Raw genomic sequence first — 17189 nt, 5'->3', positions numbered from 1 at the left:
TTAAAAGTAGAAAGATATACTTATGAGGCGGAAGGAAGGGATGTGAAAAGTATTATAGACTCAATCGTCCACACGGATGAAATGGAAGGACTAATGAAGAATATACAAATGGATAAATACACAGAAATTGGTACAAATCCTAGATTAGTGAAGGCAGACATAATACTAGATATTGGAAAGAACGAAGAAACAAAACAGTAGAAAGATTACATACAACTTCAAGTTCAATGATGTATGCACTCGCAAATTACACCAAGCTATCAGAAAAGAAATGAAACCTAGAAGATAGATGAGCGGAATTCAAAAAAATATTATAAATGGCAAAGGAAGTATGCGAAATGACTATATTTAAAAATAGGAGGAAGGAGACAAAATGGTGAAATAAAAATATAAAAACAGAAGTTAAAAGAAGAAAAAAGCGTGGAGGGAATTTATGAATACAATAAACGAGCAGAGCAAAAGAAAATACCATGAGCAAAAGATTGATAAGAAAGACAAAAAATGAAAGTTGGAGACAATTCGGAGAAGAATGAAACTCGAGTTACAGGAAAAATAATAGATTATTCCAGAACAAAAACAAAGTACTAAAGGTTAGAAATAAAAACAAGTTCGTAACAAAAATACGCTAAACGGCAACACTAATAACCTTCTAAACTAAACGTGGAATATTACGGAGTAGAGAAGATGTGGATGACGGTGAGAAAGTATCTGAACTAACCAGTACGGAAAAATTAAAAGAAGTCAGAAGCGATAAAAAACGCTATGGATAAAAAAGCTAGCGGAAGTGAAAATATTGGCCCGGAGTTAGTAAAGTATATTGGACCAGAAAGAAATGGTTACTAAATATCCTACTATAAGCGTGGAATAAAACGACAATGCCGGAGGAATGGGAAGTAAATTTGTTCCTTCCGATCCATAAAAAAGGTGATATAATAGTATGTAAAAATTATAAAGGTATTTGCCTATCATTTGTTGTTTCTAAATTGTATACTAAAATTGTAGAGAATATACTAAGAAATAACGTGGAGAACACGATGGAAATGGAACTAGAATTAATTAATAAAGTCTAATATCTAGGAGTAACTCTGGATTCCAAACTCAATTGGAGTACTCAAATTAACAACATAACGAGCAGGGCTACACGACTCTTCTGGAACTGCAGACGACTTGTAGGTAAAGCCTCGGGGCTGAAACCAGAGGTAATATTTATTTATGTTGGTTGTATAATATACACCAGTGATAAGACCGATAGTTACATATGCAGTTAAGTATTTTGGTGGAAAAAGATGGCTCTGAAATCTTGTGCGATTTATATATCTCGGCTGTAGCCTTTGTAATCATCCTAAGACTGATAGCAAGCAATACTTGGAGACCGAATTATGTATTGAATAGTCACGCAAATGAAAAGGGTAATCTCCTAACAAATAAATCAATACAGATTGCCGCCTATGCCGATGATATCAGCATCATGTCTCGCAGAACAGAAGAAGCGGCAGAAATATATTCACAATTAAAAACAAAGGCAAAAGAGACCGGAATAGAAATAAATATTTAAAAGACAAAAAAGTTAACACAGGCAAGAGCTAGGGAAAACAGACGCACAGTTGAATTAGAGGACGATATTGAAACGGTAGAAAGTTTCACATATTAAGGAGTTGCATTAAACACGCATGGAACAGAAGAACCAGAAATCCAAAGAAGAATAGCAAAGGAAAACAAAGCTTATTTTTCACTCGATCATGTGTTCCGCTCCAAAAACACACACTGGAGATCAAAAATCAGGGTCTACAAAACTATTATCAGACCAATAGTATGTTATGCATGCAGCCCAGAGACTTCACTGGGCTGATCATGTAGTAAGAATGGAGACAGAAAGATTGCCGAAAAGAGCCCTAGATAGTAAAATGCAGGGCGCAAGACCAAAAGGAAGACCACGGAAAAGATGGGAGGATGAAGTGGCAGCGGACGCGCAAAATTTGCTAGACGTGAGAACCTGGAGAAGATCGAAGAGAGAGAGAGAGAAAGAGAGAGAGAGAGAGAGAGAGAGAGAGAGAGAGAGAGAAAGAGAGAGGGGGGAGAGAGAGAAAGAGAGAGGGGGGAGAGAGAGAAAGAGGAGAGGGAGAGAGAGAGAGAGAGAGAGAGAGAGAGAGAGAGAGAGAGAGAGAGAGAGAGAGAGAGAGAGAGAGAGAGAGAGAGAGAGAGAGAGAGAGAGAGAGAGAGAGAGAGAGAGAGAGAGAGAGAGAGAGAGAGAGAGAGAGAGAGAGAGAGAGAGAGAGAGAGAGAGAGAGAGAGAGAGAGAGAGAGAGAGAGAGAGAGAGAGAGAGAGAGAGAGAGAGAGAGAGAGAGAGAGAGAGAGTCACACAAATAATATTGGGACTATACTTAACTTACGAAATCCATTTTTCAGATAAATTCAGATATGATATCACCATAACTAATCTTCAATGAGAAAATTAACACATTTATACTGACATCCAAGCGACTATGGGGGCCATAAAGAATCCACTCGCCTAATCAAAATTGGCAGGGAACTGCAAAGATCTCCTCAACAGCCTGGCAAAAGACAATAAAGTGTCTTTAATATGGGTGCTTGGCCATGAAGTTCATGGAATAAATTTGTTGGTAAAACAAGGCTCCAAAGAAATCTTTGTAGGCACAGAATTATTGTGTGTCATCAACAGGTTACTACCGGAAATCAGTTTCAAAAGTGTCTGACCTGGAAGCATCAAAAGAAATAAAGAGCCATTTAAGGGTAAATGCATACTAAGAGAATAATTAAGAATATTAATAAAAATATCTCGGAGAATTGGATAAAGCTCAATAAATGAAAGTTTAAAACGGTCACCGAAATGGTGACTGGATATTGTCGTTTAAGAAGACACCTATACAAAATACGTAACGTGAATAAACATGATGAAAAAAAATGCAAAATATATTGCATTACATTGCAATGTGTTAAGTGATATGAGGTAGGAATTTACTGGTCAACCGGGGATTGAACCAGAAGAGATCAACCTATAAATAACAATGAGGAAACAGTCGGTATTTGTTAAGGCCAATATTATTGATAACAAGACGTATTCGAGTTTAATAAAAAAGAGGGTATGGTACAAAAATCCTATGACCAAATTCCAGAGATGCCATGTGTCTCGTCTGAGCTAAGAAGAAGAAGAAAACGGGCCCTAGTATGCTTTCTAGTATTCTAGTAGTTATATATAGAAAACAGGTTGGTGATTATTATTATTATCTTACTCTTTTGACTTCTTCTTCTTCTTCTGGTTCCTATCCGTTTCGGATGTTGGAAATCATATTGGCAATCATGACCTTGCTCGCTGCGGCTCGAAACAGCTCCGTTGAGGTTTTCTTAAACCATGTTCTTAAATTCCGCAGCCATGATATTCTCCTTCTACCGGGTCCTCGCTTACCTTTGACTTTACCTTGCAATATAGACTGCAGCAGGGAGTAACGGTGCTGATTTCTCATAACGTGTCCCAGATATTGCAATTTTATACGTTTGATCGTAAACACAATCTCTGGTTCCTTCTTCATTTTTTCTAGAACTTCCTTGTTCGTGATCCTTGCTGTCCATGATATTCTCAGCATTCTTCTATAAAGCCACATCTCAAATGCTTCAAGTTTTTTAATAGTGGTGTCTGTAAGCGTCCATGCCTCCGCCCCGTACAACAACACATAGAAAACATAGCATCTCAAATGTCTCATTTTTGTATCCAGGGATATGTTGTGACTTTTGAAGATGGCGCTCATTTTGTTAAAGACCGTTCTTGCCTTTCCTATGCGGCACTTTATTTCCTGTACATTGCTCCACTGTTCGTTTATAATAGTTCCCAGGTAGCAATACTGTTTTGACTTACAGAATCATAAAAGTAAACGTATTAGAGAAGGAAATATAAATTTAATTTTAGAGATAAGACCTACATGTCATACTTTGTTGTTACCTAAACAAAACCTGTTATTTATTATTATCATATTATTATTTATAAACTAAACACAAAATTATATGCCTCAAAAATTACAGTTTTATTTTTGGTGACCTTTTACATTTCTTTTTATTTGGAATGTTAATTTAAATGTGGAGTTACTATAAATGAAACAATAACTTTGGATTCTTAAATGATTGTGAAAAATTATTGTTTAAGTACCTAGGATCAGCATTACAAAGTAATGGGAAAAATGATGGCGATGCATGCAGTAGAATTAGGATGTCATGGATAAGTGGAAGGAAGCGAGTGGTGTCTTGTGTGACAGAAAGATTTTTACAAAACTTAAGGGAAAATTCTATAAAACAATAAGGCCAGCTATGATGTATGAAACGAAATGTTGAGCTGTTAAAAAGAAAGAGAAACAACGAATACATATGGAAGAAATGAGAAGGCTTATGTAATGTTTTTATTAATCTAATTTATTGTTTTTATTTATTATTAAAGGTTCTATTTATAACACTTACAAATTTACAAAGTCCTTATTACTAATTTATTTTACACGAATAATTATATAATTTATCTACATTATAATACGTGTGTTACATTTTAAAACTCGACGCGATGTTCAAAAACTAACTGTTCTGTTTACAACAAAATTCCTCTTTAAATATAAAATCCCGTTATTCGAGAACTGCGGCGATTTCCCATCGAAGACCCCAGAAGGTCGCTCATACTGGTTTTTATTCGGCCTGATTCTGGAACTTTCAAGTCGCGGGTGACTCATCAGAATTCAGGTAGACAGGTCTTTCAACTGAGCGCCGAAATAACTAGAATAGAAAAGATATTAGCAATAAATATGTTTACAGTTTTGATTCATATGACACGTCATTATTTATCGTGACACTTAGATGGATGTGTGGAGTGATAAACAAGAAATGAGTAAAGGCAAAGAGAATGATGATAAATATGGTTTCAATTACAATTTTAAATCCACTATAATAAGAGAATTGGTTTTATATTCTTTTCTTAATGCAATTTTAATATTTAATTTCGTAAATACGGATATAATTTTTTAACGTATCTGCAAACTCTTTCGATTAGTATTTTACTTGGCATTTTTTCGGAATGTATTAGAAATACTACTACAAAAAGTAGATATTATTTACATTTAAGAAAGTACATGACATAATCAAACTTTATCTGTTTCTTTTGCATAATAAAATGACAGTAACTGCGGTCGGATTAGAGCAGCCGTTGAATAAAGAAGCATTCAAATGAAAAATCTTCAGATTTTAGATAACACTCTTCAAAATTGTGTTTAGGTTCTTGTGAATTGTTGCTGAAGCTGGTCCATGACAATCAGATCATTATACACTTATAAGATAAAAAAATATGTTGACTGTCCAAGAGGTTTTATTAAAAAGGAGATAAAAGTTCTGGTGAAATGTGCACATATATACTAATAGTCCAGTCGTCAGAGATTTAATCTCTAATAATGAGACAAACAAGCTGATTTTTGCCGGGAATGTCGATTTTGGGACCCCAAAAAAATGCAGAAACGTTTATCATTCCTAACCCCGGCTTCACCCTAAAACCGCTCTTATGGAAAGGGGGTAAAACGAAAACATCGATTTACCAATAATCTGCACGGCGTAGAAAAAAATATTTCAGACAAGGTATGTAGCTGAGATAATTTCAAACAAAAATATTTATTAGCACTTTTGATGTTGCATGAACCGTTCTCTTAAAAACAACGCTTGAAGCAACCGGCGATTTTGAATGTCGGTTACGCGTGAGAAATATTTTTTTTAAATAAAATTTGTAACTCCGCCTTTGGGTGGATTGAGTAGCTCAGTAAATGCCGGTGCCGATCCCAAGCCCGGATAAAGGAGGAGGATTGAGGTGATGGGCTAGCAACTCATCCCTTGTCAAAAGAAATAAATGCTAACAATTTCGACCAAAAGCCTCGGATTACAAAGGATGGATCAAAACAAAGACGACTAATGCAACGGAAAAGGAAAATAATATTGGCTACATGGAATGTACAAGGACTTAGAAACAAACAAGCAGAAGTATTCAAAGAATTAACGGAAAGGAAAATAGATATATGTATTCTCACTAAGACCAAGAAAAAGGGAAAAGAAAATGAAGAGATAGAAGAATATATAGATATCTACAGTGGAGTGACTAAAGATAACAGAGCTAAGAGGGGAGTCTCTATTGCCATTGGAAAAAATCTTACGCGACTTTTGCAATTCTTTACGATTCTGATTAGATCAATAAAATTGATCACATTCATTGACTGGTCACTATGGCATTTCCATTTTTAGAGCCTAATCTTCAAAAACCGTAACATGAAATTTCGATTTTGACTTTTGGTGACAAATATGAGGCATTTGAAATGCCTAAAAAACGCTGAATTGAAACTTTAACAATACAAACGATTTCACGTCACAGAATATGCTTCCACGACGACAGTATTGGGTGGAATTTGTAGCTGACGTTTTGTAGCTTTGAAAAACATACTTGTGCAATCGAAAAGGAGCAGTTTTAGACGTTTTAGAACATTTGTAATGTGAAAGTTTAAATTCAGAGCGTTTTAGGCATATTTCAAATGCTTCGTATTTGTCGCCAAAACTCAAAATCGAAATTTCATGTTATAAGTGAATATTATACATTTCTTTTTTAAAACATTTTTTTCTACGCGGCGTGCAGATTCTTGGTAATTCGATGTTTTCCGTTTGCCTCCCTTACAAGGGGGTTGTAGGGGGAAGCTCGGGAGTAGGAATGGCAATCAGCTCATATGATTTTTAGAGGTTCTGTGACATTTTCGTCTCTGACAACTGGACTATAAAGACAACAGGAACTTAACTAACAATAAGTGAGTTCGACTTTATAAACACATAAATAAAAATAAATAATAAATCCTTTAAAATTTCTTCATTAGCATCATATTACTATAACTTTATTAATGACTTGAATCTATACCGTGCAACAATAATTATTTTGCGATTGCTGTATTATGCTATTTATTTATTTATTACTGAAATCTTGTCTAGAGTATACAAACCTAACAAATACTTAATTGTGTAATGTGAAAAACGATCATACACCTAATCTACGATCTAAAAAGTGACGATATAATAACCATGCTGCAATTTCGCATGACTCACGAGACTACCGACCTAATAAACAGATAATGTTTTAACCAAGTGAGGAATTCTTTGGAATCAAAGCGATTTGAGAATCCCAACGAAGTTAATCACATTTTAATAGTAGGCTTTGGGCACAAAACAAAACGAGACGCTATCCCAACGGTAGTCATTTGTAAATTTTAAATTTCATCAAAACTAAATGCCAACTAAAGACATTTTAATTTGTCTTAAACTCATAAAATGGAACTCTTTCCCAGGCACTATTAGTCTTAACAATATCACTTTAAACAGTGACGTAGTTTATTTTAATCATGGAAAGGTGGTAAAACGGCATTTTGTGGGCGTACAATCTAGTTTTACCGAAAAATTTTTAGTTATTAAAACAGTCATTAGTTCTATTTCTCTTCATCTTGACTCTTGGAATTCTTTATATTTAAATTGTTAATACATTTCTAATTTTAATTAGCTTTCGATATAAAGCATTAAGTGGAAAAATATAAGAGTAAAGAAACAAAAACTTTGAGTTTTGAGTTTCTCCTCAAAGGCCTGAAAAGCCTTTCTTCTCCAACTAGTCAGTTCTCATTTGCAAAATATAAACTAAGAGAAAGTTTGTCCCTTAAGTTGAAACATCTTCTGCTTACTTCCATCCACAATGTTTTTGATACCAACAAGAACGTTGCCGAGCAATATCTTTATCTTTCATAGTCGTTATTAATTTTATTCATTTCGTTATTATGTTCAATAGTCCCATGTTTTTCGTGAAAACCAAATTAATGGTCGAGGATGGTATTTTTACACAACTGCTTTAAGTCGCATTATGTATTTTTTTAAAGCCTTTGGAGATCACCGGCTAGAATAGCCTAAAGGAAAGTAACCAAATATGGAATATTATCCTAATATTTCATACCTTCATTTCTCCAAAAATATAAGTTTGAAACACAATATACGACCATTTCACTCTATCACGTCATTCTATTTCAGTCGCTCTCTTTACTTTCGCACTCACACCTTTGTGTCTCGCATCAGAAAATTCTAAAGGTACGTATTAAACCAGTATTATCAGTTATTATAAAACTAATTAGTATTATAACGCCAGATAGCTGCACTTACTTCAGCTAATAAAGAACCCCTTATTACAATATTTGTTTGCATGAATGCTACAGGTCATTTTATTCCACCTTTGATTATTTTCCCCAGATAAAATATAACTGCTCAGCCAATGCACGGCTGTCCGCCAGGAAAAGTCGGAGTTGCATGTCTATCAGGATGCATTCAAATAAACATCTTCATAGACTGGTTCTAGCACTTCATTCAACACACCAACCTACTCCGGAATCGAAGGATTTACTAATTCTAGATGAACACTATAGTCATCTAGACAAGACTTTTATAGGGGCGTTTAAAACATACTACAGTGAGAAAACACGTATGTGGACTAACAACAATAACAGACCTCTAAGTCCTAATATGATATGGTGGAGCTGTTTGGAAAATCCTATTTGAAAGTACAAATAGGCGAGATTGCAGCCAAAGGTTATAAGGTCATTGGATTATAACCTTTAACCAAAAATGTGTTCAGTGATGTAAACTTTATTGTTGCACAAGAAAATGCTGTTAGAGAGGATTCTACAACCAACATTACTACACTGGACTCAAGATTTGAACCTGGTCAAGCCCTGACAGAAATACATGTACCAGAAACAACTGATAATATACAACCTGAACCTGTACCTTCGATTTCCTGGCTTAATCGGAGCACTCTAGGACTGGTATCTCCGTATGTTATAAGTCCAGTGCCAAAAAAAGCGAAGGAAAGAATCTAACAGAGGAAGAAAAGCTGCCGTAGCAGCTGTCATAACATCTTCACCCTACAAGAACGATTTAGTAAATAAAAATTTAAAGAGACAAAAAAAAAAGAAAATAAATTAGCCAGACAAAGAATAAAAAGAAAACTGCGAAGAGAAACGAACAATGACTGATTATGAAGAAGAAGATTCCAGAGGAACAGAACGTTATCCAGTTATCCGTCGTACTTTGGTAGGACAAGGTTAAAAAGTCTTTTAATTGTTGGTAAAAATCCATTTTTATATTGGTGTCTTTATCTTCGCTCAGTGCATGTACGTTGTCAATAAATACTTTATGGTACTTTCCTCTCAGACGTAAACGGCAGATCTTTTCCAAGATCGGTAGTCAACTACACTTTCCTCGAGACCTTCATTAATTAAAAACTCCGTAGCCAGGAGGTCTATTTGCACCACCACCATGAAACAAGATTACTTTATCAACTTGTGATATTCCGGATGTATTAAGTTTTGTTTCTGGAGAGCAAGAAGGTTCAGTTCGTATTGATTCATGATGCTGTTTAAGTTTTTACTTTTCCCTCTCATAAATACTTCTAACATTCCACGTGGATATTTTTGGTTGGTTTTCCTTTAATTTATATCCTTTTTTATTTGCTCCTTTCTATCCTTATCTGTTTTCTTGCATTTGCCTCGTTGGTTTCCGTAGTCATGTCCTTATTCTCTGCCCTTTCCATTTTTATTTTGTTTAAACTGCGGTGCTTCTTTTAGTTTTTTGGTTCAGTTCTATTCAATGCACTGCTCATCTCTTCCTAAATTCCCTTGTCTTTATACCACTTTAATTCCTTTTCATTACCTTTCAGTTTTATTTACTTACCCTATTCTTATATCATGATTATTTCAGTTAAAACATTTTATATTAAAATTTATTATAAATTCTTCTCACTACAGCAGTTTCGGCAGGGTGCCTTTCTCAAAAAAAATTTTTCAACAATATTTTATTGTTATATAAAATGAATTTCCATCAAGTAACGGTCGAATCCATCACTTATTTAAAACATTTTAGTTACTTTATATTTCTTTTCCATTTTCTAGTCTCTAAAAAAGTAGATTGTCGACGTTGAACCATTTACGGTATACATTCGTGGAAGACCAGTTAAGGTGTAAATGTATGTCTGTTGACGCAAATTCTTTCATTGTCCTATTTCATGGATTTGTATTTCCTTGTCTTACTCCTCTTCTCCTAGTTCTACTTGAGTGTGTTTCTATATCTTAGTCTAGCTGAATTTTCATGGTGTCGTTTTGGTATATACATATTATGAATTACCACTGTCTATTGTGTCTATCTGCAATCTATTCGGAAATTTCAAGAAACATCTTTGACTAATCTTGATAATTCTTGATAATTATATGCTATCGAATCGCCTTTTTTTTATTAACACTATTTCCGTAAGATTTAAAATACTTTATATGCTTGGCAAAAAGAAGAATGGAGGATTAAACATAGTTTCTTATATGCATATATGGATCTAACAGATAAACAAAACCAATCTTTTTATTCGTATACGCCACTGTGTTGTATGTAGCGTGTCTCTTTAGAACTAGCGAGGGAAAATTTAAAACGTTTATCGTTTGAGAAGGTTATATCAACGATTTGGGTCCAGGTCCAGCTATTTAAACCACATTTTATTTCCTGGAGCTATGAGCTTAAATATTCCTAAATGTATCATCATCCAAAATATTTAATCCAAATTGTAAAACGCGTTACAAAACTGGAACTAGCTGTTAAAAGCACATTACAGAGTTAGGTGATTGTAGTGTATCCAAAAGTAAATTCTTATTAAAATTATAGGCATTAGGAACAGGAACTTCCACGGATATTTAAGTTAAATATTGTCATTTATTTAATTCAATTTATATTTCTCCAACTTTTATGTTTTTCTTTTTATAGCATTCACTGTCGAGAAGTCAGAAATTATTAACAAATAAAGAATAACAACAAACAGAAAAATTCTTATGATACTTACGCAGGAGAGACCAACAATGCTTGCCTTTATGACTTTAATTGTATACTTAAAATTCTAAAACAGTATTCTCTAAACATTCTCTAAACAGTATTTAATTATTGATTAGTTGGAAATAATTCAAACATAAGTCTAAACAGTACCTACAAGAACATACGGGAAGAGTGTCATAAACCGAAATCGAGAAAAATGCTAGAATTCTGTATTAACAAGGATCTACCGATAGAAAATGCTTTCTGGAACCAACAAATGGAAGAAGGATATACACACGTATCAGAAGAAAGAAATGTAAAGAGTATAATAGAATATATTGTGTCTAGCCTATAGTGTATTTTTATGTATGAGAGAGTAATAAAACAATAAATTATGTATGCAAATCCCTAAACTGTTGATACGGGTGACTCAATGAAAAACAGATATTTGTCAACAAGTTTACAGAAGTATATAGGAAAACAATTTTAAATTGAGTATGACCACCAGGTATAAAGGTTGGAGCAGAATAGAATACAATAGTTGTGAGGGTTACTAATCCCTAAATAAGGTTGCCAGTGTCGGAGTGATGGAGGTTAACAGGTACTAATGAATTTGCAAGAAATGTAAGATGTTTATTTTATTGGTTATATATAACCAATAAAAGTTTAATAAGTACCTACCTATTTGCAAAATAAAGTTTAATTCTTTAGATAAAATAAAACGTTTTATTTTATCTATTTGCAAAATAAAGTTTAATTCTTTGCCTATTTGCAAAATAAAGTTTAATTCTTTAGATAAAATAAAACGTTTTATTTTATCTGAAATGAGTGCATTCCACGAAGTAAGGGTTTCAACAATCAAACATTTAATTCTTTAATTCCAGGAATCTACGACAGTAATTGACTAGATAATTACCTTCTAAACTTATTCCACAGAAAATGTGATAGTGGGTTTTTCCATTTTGTATATAGGAAGGTCCAAGTGGCGTATTCAAAATTCTTAACAGTTCACTAAAAGTAGGTACTTCAGTTGCAAGGTGCAGTTTATTGTGTATACTAGTGTTATGGAAAATTTGGAAGTGCCGTGTAAACGCCGAAAAATTGGTCCTCTAACAGTTAATGAAAAAACATTAATATTTAATTGTTTTAAATCATTTACAGACAAACGTTTATGTGAAAGTGTTGATGAGACCGTTGAGTTAGTTAGCAGTACACTTGGTGTTGGGAAATCTACGATTTACAGAGTTATTAAAGAAGAGAAATGTGGTAGTTTTCAAATGCCACGTAATGCTCCAGGGAAACCAAAATTTCAAATAGAATATCATTTTAAAGAAGGACTTCGACGGAAAGTGCATGAATTCTTCTTTAGACAAGAATTTCCAACATTGGATAAAGTTCTTGTCTCAGTTCGAGATGATAAGGATTACCCAGAAATGAGTCGAAGTACGTTATGGAAACTTTTAAAAGAAATAGGCTTCCGCTGGAAAAAGAATCCCAGAAAGTCTATTTTATTAGAAAGAAGCGATATTGTCATATGGAGAAGACATTTTCTAAGAACCATAAAGGAAATGAGAAACCAAAAAAGAAAAATATTTTATCTTGATGAAACATGGATCAACGAGGGTCATACACCAAATAAATTTTGGCAGGATGAAACTGTCACAAGTCAAAGGCACGCTTTTGTAAGTAACTTATCTACTGGTTTAAACCCACCATCAGGAAAGGGACGCAGGCTGATAATAGTACACATTGGCAGTTCAGACGGTTTTGTTGAAGGTGGTTTATTAACTTTTGAATCAACTCGTACCGGTGACTACCATGAAGACATGAACGCTGATGTCTTTCAAGAATGGTTCGAACAAATGATAGATCTTCTTCCTAAGAACTGTGTAATAGTAATGGACAATGCAAGTTATCACTCCAGACTTATAGAAGGACTGCCCACAACCAAGTGGTTAAAAAAAGACTTGCAGAATTGGCTGAGTTCAAAAAATATTACGTACCATCCCGGATCTATAAGAAAGGAACTTTATTCGTTGTGTGCCCTTCATAAAGAAAAATTTAAAAAATACGAAATTGATGAAATTGCCAAAAATCGTGGAATGACAGTACTTAGATCCCCACCATATCATTGTGAATTAAACCCGATTGAACTGGTATGGGCACAGATAAAGAGTGAAGTTTTAAGAAAAAATACCACTTTTAAAATTCATGATGTTAAACAGTTGTTTTTGGAGGCCGTAAATAATGTAAAACCTGAAAACTGGGAAAAGGCAGTAAATCACACTATTAAAGAAGAGGAAAAAATGTGGAAGCTGGACAATATTACTGATAAAATGATCGAGCCAGTTATTATAAATCTTGGTTCTGAAAGTTCATCTTCTGAATCTGATTTGGATTTGTAACAAGTAGCTGTAAGTTTTATATTAATATTTTTATTCATCTATTTAACATACCTTAGACGGTTTTAAAAACTCTTTTTCTCTTTTGTAATTTTTAAAAATTAAAAAAAAATGTGAATTTTTTAAAACCCTTTTTAATGTAGGCCAGTCAGTTCTAATATAGTGTGTGATAAAAGAGGTCACTTTTGTTTACATACACATAACACTTTATAACACTGAAATAATTCATTTATTTTTTACAATTATTCAAAGTAATTTTTCAATTAATCTTGAGCACGCCCATGGAGTGGTCGGAGCTACCAGTTAAAATTATGCTAATTACTCTCTCGTTCATAAAAATAAACTATAGAATTTCTCAACCTTTTACCATTTGCGACCTAATTTTTCATAATTATTTTCATCGCGCCCCCTCTCGTACAATAACAATATTATGCATGCAATAATAATGTACCTTAAGTATTTTGACGCTAAACTTCAAACGTCAAACTATAAATCCAGCTTAAAAGTTAATTATATGTGGCAACACCGTTCCGGATCCGATGTCTCTCTTCGAGGGAAGTTCCGAGTTATTTTCGATCGTCTGCATTTCCTCAGTGTCAGTTCTGACTCTGACCACTCTTAGTCAAGTCAATCCTTCTGTAACTGTCAAATTTATTGTGAATGTGTATGTTGTAGTTTGCGTGTTTTGCAGTTTACGGTATTAAAATAATTTATACAAAAACATGGATACATTTTTAACTGGTCTTAAGCGAACATTCGATACTAGTGAAACATCAACAAGTACACAGGCGAGAGTGGTTTCAAAAATAAAATCAAGAAAATATTCTCAAGAATACTTAAATTTTGGGTTTACCTTTACTGGAGTAAATAAAGAAAAAAGGCCTGTGCCTATCATTTGCTCAAAAATTTTAGCTGCCGACGGCATGAAACCTAATAAACGTAAAATATATTTGGAAACGCTTCATAGTGAGTTCATAGGTAGTACAATACCCGAGAATTCTTCGAGTTTAAATTAAAATCACATAAAAAACAAAAATTATTAAAAAAACTTTTAGTGTAGATAAAAAAGCTTTACTTGCCTCTTATAAAGTCTTATATGAAATAGCCAGATGTAAAAAGCCTCACACTATTGGTGAAGAGCTTATTTTGCCAGCTGCAGTTGAAATTGTAGAAACTATATTTGGATATAATTCTGCCAAAAAAATTTAAGTCTATACCTCTATCAAATGATACTGTCGCCCGTCGAATCGGTGATATAGCTGAAGAGGATCAGCTACTCGGGAAGTTGTGCGACACGCTGTTTTCGAATCAGCTTGATGAGACAGCAGGTAGCAATAAAGATGCTCATTTTATTGCTTGCCTTGGATTTTGTGATGGCGTATCAGTAGTAGAAGAACTACTTTTCTGCAAACCAACAGAACTGAACGCAACATCGCTCGCATTATTTGCTATCTTAAATGATTATATAAACGAATCAAAAATAGAGCGGAGAAATTGCGTCGAAATATGCACCGATGATGCTTGTACAATGTCCGGAAATTTCAAAGTCTACAAGCGCTTGTGAAACAAAAGTCTCCAAAGTGTATATGGACATACTGTATAATCCACAGAGAAGCTCTGGATTCCAAAGAAATGTCTCCTGGTCTGAATATTGTGCTAAATATGGTTATAACAGTAGTTAATTACATAAAAATAGGACATTTGAAAATTAGAATCTTTCAGTAGAAAATTAGCACATTTAGCATTATGATTTTATTTTGCGGCAATATGGTTATTACGTGGGAAATTTTTACAACGTGTTTTTGAATTAAAACATAAAATTGGCATTTTTCTTAAAGAAGAAAATAAACCGGAAGCCGTGATGTTTCGAGATGGTTTATTTTTGATGGAATTGAGCTACTTGGGTGGCATATTCGAAAAACTAAATATTTTGAATCTTTAGCTTCAAAAACCAATACACATAATATATTGGACAAGAGTGATAAAGTTATTGCGTTTTATAGAAAATTGTGGAATCGTGGAGCAGAGATTTAAAGCAAAAAAGCCTAGAAATGTTTGAAAATGTGGATAAATGTATTAAAAGTTACAAGGTTGAAAAACAATACGTAAAAGTTGTTTTTGTAACCATTGAAAATCATTTAGCGAGCCCCATAAGTTGAGAATCACTAGTATACGCAAAATATTAAATCAAAAATCATGAACATATCAATCAATAATGTCTTTGTATTTCCCATTAAAAAAAAATACAATTTTCTCTTTTAGTGACATTTGTTCTCCTTGGCACATGCCATCAGGAGGGTTGGCAAACTAATATTATTCCCTAATTAATATACAAAAAATTACACTAAGGCTCATTACATCTAACAAGTTCATTAAAATTAATAAAAAATAAATTAAGTAAATATTCATATAAATGTAAGTAATAAACTAAATGTGTATATCCTACTAAGTAGCACTTCGCCCTAGACTAAACAGTAATAACAAAGTATAACAGTAAGGTATATATTGCATTTAAAATGATTGAATGTGTCCCTTAGAGGGGGTGAAAGCTGTTGATATAATAATAATAATAATAACAAGATAGTCAAGATAGACAAGACAGATAAAAAGATAATAGCTATTCGCAAACAAATTATTAATACTAATTTTAATACTATTGAAATAACACCATGCTAATAGATTTAGTAATTAAATAGGTTCACTAACTCATACCTATACGCCCATGCTTCCCTACAATAACCTGCTAACTCAGCCTTTCCCTGTCTCATCATTGTAACTACTTCCACTCTACTAAGTTCATGTCTACCCAACCACTTTAACCTAATATGTCTCAACACCGAACATTTTCCCAAAAAATGTATCACGTCTTCCCTTTCCTTCGTGTTACACATTGAGCAAAACCTTCTTTCATCATTTCTGCCAGGTCGATCATTCAAATATAGAACTCCACATCTTAATTTGAAGAGCCATCGAATGTCCCCAAAATTTTCCATTTCTAGTAGATAATGCATGTTTACTCCTTCTTCTCGCAGTTCTTTGTAGTGTCCACAAAAATTTGATTCGAGTGCCCTATTCTCAGCCTGACGCTGTATCTCCTCCTTCTTTTTTTCTATCATATTCTCAATCATACTAGGCCAGCTTTCTCTCCATTCCCATTCACACCTTACCTCAATTCCAAATTTGTCTCCCATGCTCATCCAATCTTTCCACCAGCCACACCTTGCTCTTATCATTTCTTTCAAAAGAAATTTTGGCAACCTATCACTCAAATATCCTAGTATTTTTTTAACATATTTTTGATGTAAATTCATTGTATATAGGCTGACTCTAGCAATACCTGTCTCCAAATCTAACATAAAGTTAGGACAATACCTTGGACAAGAGAACATTTTTTTTATATAAAATCTTCTGATTCTTTCCACCTCATCGTACTCAAAAAGACCCCATACCTGAGAACCATAAGTCAAAATTGATCTTATCACCGACTCATACAATGTTACTTTAGCCAAAAAGGGTATATCAGCCTTAGACACTAACCTACTCCAAGCCGTGTGAATCGCTACTTTTGCCAAACTCTGGCGCTTTTTTAGATGAGCTTTAAACGACAACTTGAGTGTTAGTATCATTCCCAAATAATTATAGTTATTCACTACCTCTAATACTCGATCATTCAGCTTCCAAGATTTCCTGATCACACCACCTCCTCTTCTGAATACAAGAATTTTGGATTTATCTAAATTTATTTTTAGATTCCACATCCTACAGTATTTTTCCAGTTCATTAATCATCCGCTGTAGCACCTTCGGATTGATTGCCATCAAAACCAAATCATCTGCATATAATAAAAGTCTTATAATTCAACCATTTATCTCCAAACCGCCTCCCAATGCGTCATG

This window comes from Diabrotica undecimpunctata, chromosome 7 (genome assembly GCF_040954645.1).
Source record: "Diabrotica undecimpunctata isolate CICGRU chromosome 7, icDiaUnde3, whole genome shotgun sequence".
In the NCBI taxonomy this organism is placed as follows: Eukaryota; Metazoa; Arthropoda; class Insecta; order Coleoptera; family Chrysomelidae; genus Diabrotica; species Diabrotica undecimpunctata.
Note: the sequence above shows the minus strand (reverse complement) of the source record.